This window comes from Dipteris shenzhenensis, chromosome 3 (genome assembly GCF_047967505.1).
Source record: "Dipteris shenzhenensis isolate YYH24624 ecotype China chromosome 3, Dip_SZ_1.0, whole genome shotgun sequence".
Taxonomy (NCBI): Eukaryota; Viridiplantae; Streptophyta; class Polypodiopsida; order Gleicheniales; family Dipteridaceae; genus Dipteris; species Dipteris shenzhenensis.
The window spans coordinates 28626432-28636081 of record NC_141598.1 but is presented as its reverse complement, the minus strand read 5'-3'; positions in this window follow the sequence as shown (position 1 = coordinate 28636081).

Below are 9650 nucleotides of genomic sequence, written 5' to 3'. Positions count from 1 at the left end.
CAGGAGGAGAACTAGGAGGGGTCAAGTTTAAGCCAGTCACTAAAGAGGAACACCAAGCCCCCAAGGCCACCAAGAAGCAGAACCTCTTCATCTCTTCTTCATATGTTTTTCAATCTTCCTGCAAGCTCTTCTTTTATTGTAGTAGCAAGGAAAGTGTGCCCCTAGCAATTTCCAAACACGTGGCAGGGCGATCAAGTGACGCCACAACAGTGGAGGCCTGGCATATGCATGGAACTTTGTATGATGTCATTCTCCACTGTGCTTTTTCTAAATAAAGTAATGATGCGGCCTAGAGATATAGCTGATGTGCCCTCTGGTAACTTTTCCAATTGTCCTTTTGATTTAGAAGGCTCTTTAATTTTCCATGAACTTCTAACCCTCGTATGACAATGGAGTACCTTCGTTTAGTGGCATGGTTGGAAGTTTTTTCAAAATTTCAATGCCACGTTCACTCAATATCTCTTGGCATGGTTGGAACTACTTTCCATTTTTCAACGCCGTGTTCACTCAACATCTCTTCCATTTTCAAAGCCGTGTTGACTCAACATCTCTTGGATTTTTTTCCATTTTTCAATGCCGTGTTCACTCAATATCTATTGGCACAATTGGAATTGTTTTTCATTTCTAGTGCCGTGTTCACTCAAGTCTTCATAGTCGCACTTTATGTCATAATCACACTTTATGTCTCTTAATCAACTACATGTCAAGTCAAGTCTTTATGAAGTCGCACCATATAGAATGTTCCTTGCCCATGATTACTAACTTATAATTTATTATGCAACCATGCACTATTAGGTCAAGCCTTAACTAGGCAAACCTTTTTATGCATCATACAACATCTCAACTAGAGGGCTTTAAAAAAATGTGGTCTCATGTTTGGTGGGAGCATTCAAGGCAACATTAGGTCATCTAGTTGAGACGTCTCAACTGATGTCTCAAGTAGAGGGCGTGTCCCACATAGATGGTTGTGTGTGGATGTTTATAGTGTTGTGAGTGGCTTTAAAGGAAATTAAAATCATAATACTCTTAGCATGGTATCCCGCTCCAAATATTTACCAATTACCCAAGCAATCTATTAGGTTTGACGAACAACATTTGGCACATTACTATACACAAGATATTAGTTATGTGATCATGCCCATAGAGGTGTGATGTCAAATTGTAGTGTCCCCTCGCACCTCAAGTACTTTGACTCAAAGGCATACTTAGCTTAGAAGTGATATATCTACAACTATTCGCATCACTTACAACACACTTTAGGCGTCCTTTGAGGCTTGATGAACCCAAAGAGAGGCAAGGGTTTTAGCCATGTATGCTACAAAGATAAAGAGTCCTAACTAAGCAAAAATGTTTAATCTGATCCAAAGTTCTAAAGTTTGAATTGAGTGTATAAATAGTATCAAAATGATGGGATCATTTGTTAATCCAAATGGCATTACTTTAAATTGATAATGCCCATACCTAGTACGAAATGATGTCTTAGAGTTATCCTCTACCCTAATTCGTACTTGGTGATATCTTGACCTTAAATCAATTTTAGTAAAATATTTTTCCCCTTGCAATTGATCAAAGAGATCATCAGTTTAAGGCATAGAATACTTATTTTTTATGGTGATTTTATTTAGTGCTCGGTAAACTATGCATAAATGCATAGTACCACCCTTTTTCTTTACCAGTAAAACTGGTGCAGACCAAGGTAAGCTACTTGCTTGAATTTGGCCCTTCCTAAGGTATTCCGTTAATTGACTTTCAACCTCACGTTCCTCCATTTGACTAAGCCTACATGGGGATTTACAAACAGGGGTAGATCCAGGAATCAAATCTGTTTTATGATCTACTTCTCTCTCAGGGGGTAAACCATTAGGTAAATGAGTCAGAAAAAAATCTATAATTCAAACATTAAATCTTTAAAAGAAGATTTATACTTTTTAACATTATCAAAAAACAATATTACTTCTTTCCGATGCAAAAGACATTAAATCACCAATAAAAGTAAGTTCACAGAGATATACCTTGCATTCTTCTTGGTATAGCAGTTGTTCTAATTCCATGGAGAGTTGGGCACATCATGTTCTCCTTGAATCTGGAAGACTCTACCCTCTTTTTCAAACATAATCGAGTTATTAAGATAACTCCGTTGTAAGCTATGCCCAAGGCTATACAGCCATTCTCGACCAAGCACTACATTTGTTTAGTCGAGATGCAGGACTTGGAAATCTAAGGCATTCTGATAACCTTGAATATCCACCTCTACACCATGTATCATGGTGTCCCAAACTTTTTTATCACTGCCCTTTGCCAAAGAGACCACATATTTTTGGGCACTTGGACTCTCATGCAATTTTAATTTCTTAACTAATGAGTAGTTCAAGAAATTATGTGTTGCACTATCATTGATCATCACTCTTACTCTTTGCCCCTTAATTTTTCCATGCATCCTCATTAAATCATGAGGACCAAATGTGGGATGCCACATTGACGATGATAGACAGCACATGTGGGTGCTATCCTCATGATAGACCTCTACCTCAATGTACTTTTCAGTACCATTAAGTGACAACACTTGCACTGCATGTACTTGTTTTTTTGGAGGTCTATTTGGGGCTTTAGCTCCCGCTTGTTTATTTTTAGGGCAGTTCTAAGCAGCATGGTCTTTGCCCAAACACTTGAAGCAAAGACTTTGCTACATGGCCCTTTTATAATCCTCTTTCTTCAAAAGAGGATAATTTTGTGTTTGAGGTTTCTTAGGTGGTGCCTAATGAGGAACCTCCTTCTTAAAGTGCCCCTTCCTTTTCAAATTGGGAAATTTGTTAAACTTAGGAACAAAACTTGTTTGTTCTGAAGTTCCAAGTTTGGATTTCCCCGTTGTATCATCGTATATTGGGGGATACTTTTTTTTTCCAAAAAAAGGAACCTTCTATTAATGCTTGAAAGACTTCATACAAAACAATTGCCCTAAAGGTGCTGAGTATGGAAAAAACCCAGGAAAAGGCTGAAAGAAAACCGGCCTGTTCCAGAGAAACCCAGCTCACTCCCTAAGGAATCTCTGGTACTGGGTCTAACAGCCAAGTGGGGGGACTATACAACCAACGAATTTATCGCGGAGTGAAAACGTAGAAGACTCCTATAGGCCAAGCCTTGCAGAATTGAGAACGCCACTCAATAGTCACTCTAGAGCAAGCTGAAGTCCCACGCTCCTAGGTGGAGCGTAGAGTATAGGTGATATCCTGCCAGATGGCAACCATGGTAGCTGCGGTGGAACCTGATGCTCACCCATCACGAGATTGCAACGAGCCACCCAAATGTTCCACGCAGTGTACTGGCTACCACCTCCCAAACGATGTCTTCCAGAGGAGAGAGGGGAGCTAGGCTATCAGGGGGGACTGCGGAGCTCTATCCTCTGTATGCTCTGACCCTGTATCCGGTAGGCTGGGGAGATCTCATCGATATGGAATGCGTGTCCTCCCTCTATGAACCAGGCCACCATCCCTTGAAGACTATGCATGCGGGTCATGATCTTGAGAGCTTTCATCCATGAACTAGGCCACCAAGTGTAGTCCCTTGAAGACTCTGCATGCGGATCATGATCTTAAGAGCTCCCATCCAGATCCTCGCTGCTCTGCGACAACTCCAAAGGCAGTGTGTAATCGTCTCAGGAAACCACCAGAGCAACAATGGCACTGCCCCTCCACTTGTATTTGCTCCAACCATGGTTCGATGCATGGGCAACCAGCCAAAAGAAGTAGGATATCTTCCTCGGTCACAAACTAGACCATAATCGTGTCTAGAACCTAGAACAAACATCCTGGGGCACTCACCCAATGCCTCTCCCTCAAGGGGTCCACCTCGAAGAGTCCATCAGAAGCGTCCTACCAATCTGTGTGGTATAGGAGAAGAAGGGCATCTCATCCATCTACTTGGCAAGGCTGCCCTTGGAGTGCCAGAACCACTCTCCCAGATCCCACTGGATCTCCCTCTAGGGTCTACCCTCCCAAAGCCAGAGGCGCCATCTGGGGGCATCCTACTCTGAAATACTGGGAGGGTTAATGTGCCACTACTTCCCCAAACGTCCCACCACTCTAATCATCTACCAGTGAATCCCATCAAGACTCCCATCCATCTCCGGGTCCTTCTCAGTAAGCGGGTGAAGTAGGCCTCCAGAGCCTACATGGTAGAAGCCACGGTGCGTGCTACCTCGCTACATCATCATCCTCAAAGGGACACCAGTCCATGAAAACTGCCCCAGCCAAGTGTTGTCCCTCCAAGCATGGAGTCCCTCCCATCAGGACTCAGGGATGGCTAGGTCAATCTCTCTCATCCTCTAGCCTGCTCCTCGTAGATGTGCTATGGTGCCAAGCCTCGTCTCTGACTCCATGGGTAATCTGCTCCATCTGCCAAAAGACCCGACTGGGCCACTATCCCATTGTGCCCAACCGATGTGCGTCTGCTATCCAAGAAAATGCCCCTCCTGATCTTGGATCTCTGGGTGCCACATAAGGGGCTAACGCTCAAACTCCTCTCTACATCTGGGCCGAGCACAAATGAGACCCCTTGCAAGTCTCTACCAGACCTTGTGGAGGCTCCGCATCAACTGGGAACCCTTCCTTGTAAGGGGAGCCTTTGAGAAGATCCACCTGTGAGAAGGCTGCCATTGTCCTCTGATGTGTGGGGTGTTCCTGAGAAGCCTTCTCTTTAAGAGGAGCTTCCAAGGCTCTACACCTGGAGTGAGGCTATGAATAACCAACTAGCCAGAAGGGATCTGCTCTGCATCTCTGGATCTATGATACGCAAGCCTCCCAGTGCTTGTGGCATGATCACCGTCTGCCAAGCAATCCGGGCTCTAGTGTTTCGCATGCCGTCCGATCCTGCCCAAAGGAAGTTTCGAGCCAACCGTCAGAGCTGCCCAATGCATCCTCTGTGAAATCACCAGTAGGAGGCGATATACCAGGCCGTGGCGAGAAGAACCTAGTTTGCCACTAAGACACGCCCTACTAGGGAGAGCTTGGCCGAGCTCCAGTAGAGAAGCTTACGTCGAACGCTCTCAAGGACCAGGGCGATCTGCTGCTCTGCTCTGTAATATCAATACCAACCTTGCAACCAAGGTATCTGGCTCTCTGGCCCCGTGGTATCCATCTAAATCCAAAAGCACTCCCCCACTCACAAATCTCCTGTGTCTCCTCATGGCCTGTGAATAAATCTATAGACTTTGTCTAGTTGATCCGTGCGCCCGAGGCCTCGCAGTAGATAGCTAGGGCTCCCTTGACTCTCTCCAAGTTCATTGTGGTGCCATCAACATATAAGACCCTGTCATAGGCCTTTTCAAAATCCAAGAGAAGGACGGCTAGCGGTTGTGACTCCTCCCTGGACCAATCCATTGCCTCCCAAAAAGTGAAGATGTTATCGAGGATGCTGTGCTTCTGGACAAACCCCGTCTGTGTGTCGTGGATGATGTCAATAAGATGAGGCTGTAACCGCAAGCTCAAGACCTTGGTGAGGATCTTGTATGCGGTATCAAGTCGAGTGATCGGTCTCCACTGTCGGATGTCTGACCTATCTCCCCCTTTCGGGATCAAACAAATCCACCCCCTGCTCAAGGACTGAGGGAGGGAGCCCGTGTCAAAAATCTCCCGGCATGCTAGTTGAAAAGGGGTGAAGCGAATCTCCCAAAAGTTCCAAAAGAAGGCCGAAGTCAACAAGTCATACTTGCCAGGACACTTCTGGGTCGGGAAAGCCTTGAGGGCTTCCCAAAGCTCCTCATCTGTGAAAGGCTCCTCTAGCTTGGTGCATAAATCCTGCGAGACTACTACCGAAACGTGCTCCCAAACTACCTCTCGGGCTACAAGACCAGTTGGAGTCATCCGCTCAGTCTGAAAAAGCTAGCTGTAAAAACCTGTGGTGAGGTCTAATACCTCCTGCGAGTTAGTGTGCATGATGCCCTAAGGATCCGGAGATGCTGCACCTGTGTTGCCTACTATCGGGCCCTAGTGGTCTAAAAGAACTGCTTCATCATCCTGTCCCCCTGCTGTACCCACTGGGCTCGGAGTGATAAGAGAACTCATCCCTCCAAATCTCCGTGTCTTGAAGCTCAAGACGAGTGCTCTCGAGCCTATCCCTAAGCCACTGAGAATCTACGTCCTGCTCCCTGAGTCGCTCTATGGAGGCGAGGTCCATCCTCAAAGCCTGCTCACGATACTGAGGCATCATCCTCCCCCTAAGGGCGTGAGCCTGTAGTTCCTCACTGCTCCTTTGGATCGCATGGGCCACCCACAAAGCCCAACCCTGGCCCACCGGTGTCATCTTTGACTGCTCCCAAATACTTGGCATGGCCTGCTAGATCTCCTTGTCCTCCTACAGAAGGTCCTCTAGAATGCGGACCCCTTTCTAGGGGAGACCTCGACAAGGCTGCTCTAAGTGAAGTACTATGGGAGAGTGGTCTGACATCGTGGTTCCTGCCAGAATCCCGATAGAGCCGCCTTTGTGCAGTGCCCAGTCCCCAACCTAGAAACGCTGTAGCCTCTCAAGCAGTCCATCGTGTCTCCTCTGTCCGAAAGAGAATAGGAGGCTGCTAGGTATCCTGCTGAAATATGGCTCTCGCCACGCATCTCTCCCACTGATCATGAAAATGAACTGCTCCCAAGTGCTACGCTCTACTGCTGGCATCTCAGAGAATGAGGCGCCGCCCTACTTGTCTTCCGCAAACTCCAGGTTGTTGAAGTCCCCTCCAACAATCCAGGAGTCTACATCTGGAAGACTCTCCGTCAGCCTCCTCCAAAAGGCCGGGTGGTGCTGTTTGCATGCTGGGGCATATACGTTCAGGATCCCAATCCTGGACTCTCCCGTCCTGACTCCCATCCACACTACCCATTCTGGGATAAGCTCACCCTAATCGTAGACCTCCGGAGCCAAAGTTTGTGAGACCAAGATGCAGACCTCTCTGCTCCGTCCTACTACCGGGGACCACTCCTCCGGACCTCTCCCTGGGAGGAGGTGATGGCACTGTCTAATGTCTGATGCTGAGAACATATGCTCCTGGATCAAAAGAATGTCCACTGTCCGCCCTACCACGTCCCTTTGCAACTTCTACTGGAGTATCAGGTACTATGGTGGTGGTTGACTACGAGGACGGTCGTGGAGCTCGTGCACATTCCAACTCACTATGGTCCAACTAATGAGGACGGCAGTGCAGAGAGCAAGGCTCTCTTATGAGTGGGTTCCTGTTCCAGAAATACTGCCTTAAGTGACTTTGCCAGGGGTTTGGAGGGAGAATAGTCTGTGTCTATGCGACGCCGATCTTTCATGCCCACTTCATCATGGAGGAGACTTCCACCCCAAACCGCTCCGCACACTTTTAGAGGGGCAGTAGTATGCATGATCCACAGTTGCCTCAAGAGGCAATATGATAACTCCTACCGCCAAACCACACATAAGCTCTTCTCGTGTGAAGCTTAGTTGGAAATTCACCTCCGCACCATGGGCATACCAAAGATCCAGTCCCTGTGCTCCCATCCACTCGTCCATCATGCGTGCAATCTGGTCTCCCATAATAGCATCAAACACCTCTGGGGTCCACTTCTCCTGCCCTATGGAGGCAAATTGGAAACTCCAAACGGGGTGTGTCTGAGAGCCCACTGCGCTGATCAAACACCCCTTTTGTGGCTGTAGGATCATAAGCGTTACCTCCAGCGGTAAAGGATAGGAGTCCGAGATCTCCAGGTAGTTCTAGGGTCCCAACCTCCAGAAGTCCCATAGTAAGGGGAGCCCAGGCTAGAGGTGAGGGGCGACTGACCTAGAGGACAAGAGCCCCATCCCTTTGGCTCCCTCCCTGGGTGGGCCTGATGCTACGATGAGGGAATAGAAGGGGACGTCGTCTTACCCTTGCTTGCTGGCAAGGGTGTCGAACCCTGGGAGGGGGGGGAGGTTGAGGAACCTGCTACGTAGGTGGATAGGGGGTAGCGGGGGCAGAGGGAAGGGGGCGGGTGGTGAGAGTGATCATAGCAAGGGGGCAGGGGGGAAGGAGGGGGCAGGGAGAACCCAGGGGGGGGGAGTGGAGGGGAAAAGGGGGAGGGATCTGTAGGGGGGGGAGGGGGGGGAAAGGGGGTGATCACAGCTCCTACTGATTAGGCTCACCGGGTCTCTAGATCTGCTCCTCCTCAACTGTTGTCTGACTATCGCCATCACCACATCAAGAGCTCCTGGGGTTTGCTTCTGATGCAAGGGTGGATGCAGATGCTGAACCTCTGCCACGTGAGGAACATTTGGCTGGGCGATGGCCCCTTCCATTGAGGGATGTGGATCCCCATGCAAGGGCTCCTGCTACTACTACTACTCCTCCTCAAGTGCCTTGCAGACAACCTTCTCTCTCTCTCTCCTCTGCGTTTGGCCCTTTACCTGCGGCACTTGCGAGCCTGTTTGCTTGGTTTCTTTTTCTTTCTAACCTAGGTCTAGTCCCCTTTTGAAGGGGTCACCCAGGGGGTTTGAGACTCCTCCTGTCTGAGGGGACGCAGGACTCTGGTTTGCTGGCTCTGCCTACCTTGCAGGGGAGGGGGGGGAGGTGCTTGGGGGAGGCCATGGGGGCAATCTTTGGCGAGGTGACCCATCTGTCTGCACGGAAGACACAGGCCTGGTACCCCAAAAATCTCCACACGCTGGCGAAGTGTGCCCCCTTCAAGGGTCTCGAGGAGGATCAAGTGTGGGAGAGACTCTGTGCTCTCAACCACCAGTCTGATCCTTGGGACTCCATCATCTGCTAGAGCTGAGGCGGCCGACTCTGGCAGTGACTCGAGCATAATGCCAAATGCCCAACCAGTGGAGGGGAGGATAGCTTGATACTCCTTGGGGAGCCCTGGGAAGCGGAGCGTAACCGAAAATTGTGAAACATGGTGTGTCGTGTCCATGTCCTCCACTGTAAACCCATGATACTAAGGAAAGAGGTAAACTAGATGTGGTCCAAGGAGGATGGGGCTCTACTCCACGAGTGTCGAGGCAGTGTCAGGGGAGCTCAACTGGATGAGGAAAATGCCCCTTCCATAGATGGTGATCTCCTAGATGTGGTCGCCCTCTAATGTCAAGCTTGCTTGGATTCGCTCTCGTACCTGTCTTCGTGTAGGCGTGAGGCCCACAATTTTGGCCACAAGCACCTTGTCCTGGAGGGACTGAACTGCTTGCTATACATGTTGCTTGTCAACTGGGGAAAGAAGAACCTTAACGGCTGTGGGAGTCGAGGGTGCTGCCATAGAGCCCCTCTAGCCAGACCAAGGGCCACCACCAAGATTTTCTTTCACCTCAACAAGCACAAATGCTCTCATTGCAGGGAGGCAGGAGAAAAAGGAGGGAGAGGAAGAAGGGCGTCGAGGCGAGGTCGGCAAAGAGGTGGAGGAGAGAAGTGGAGAGGGCTGTAGGGAAGGTAGAAGGGAGGAGAGGAAGGAGGGAGAAAGGAGAGGAGAAGGAGGAAGGAGCAAAGTAATAGAAGGAGGGCAGGAGAGGCGAGAGAAGCGGAGGAGAAAGAAGGAGGGGGGAGGCGGAATGGTAGGGGGGGCATGCTGGCAGGAGAGGGAGGAGGTAAAGAGGAGGTGCGAGGCGGAAGGGAGGGAGGCTAGGAGGCAAGGAGATGGGAGAAGGAAGAGTAGAGTGGGGGCAGAGGAGCAGTAAGG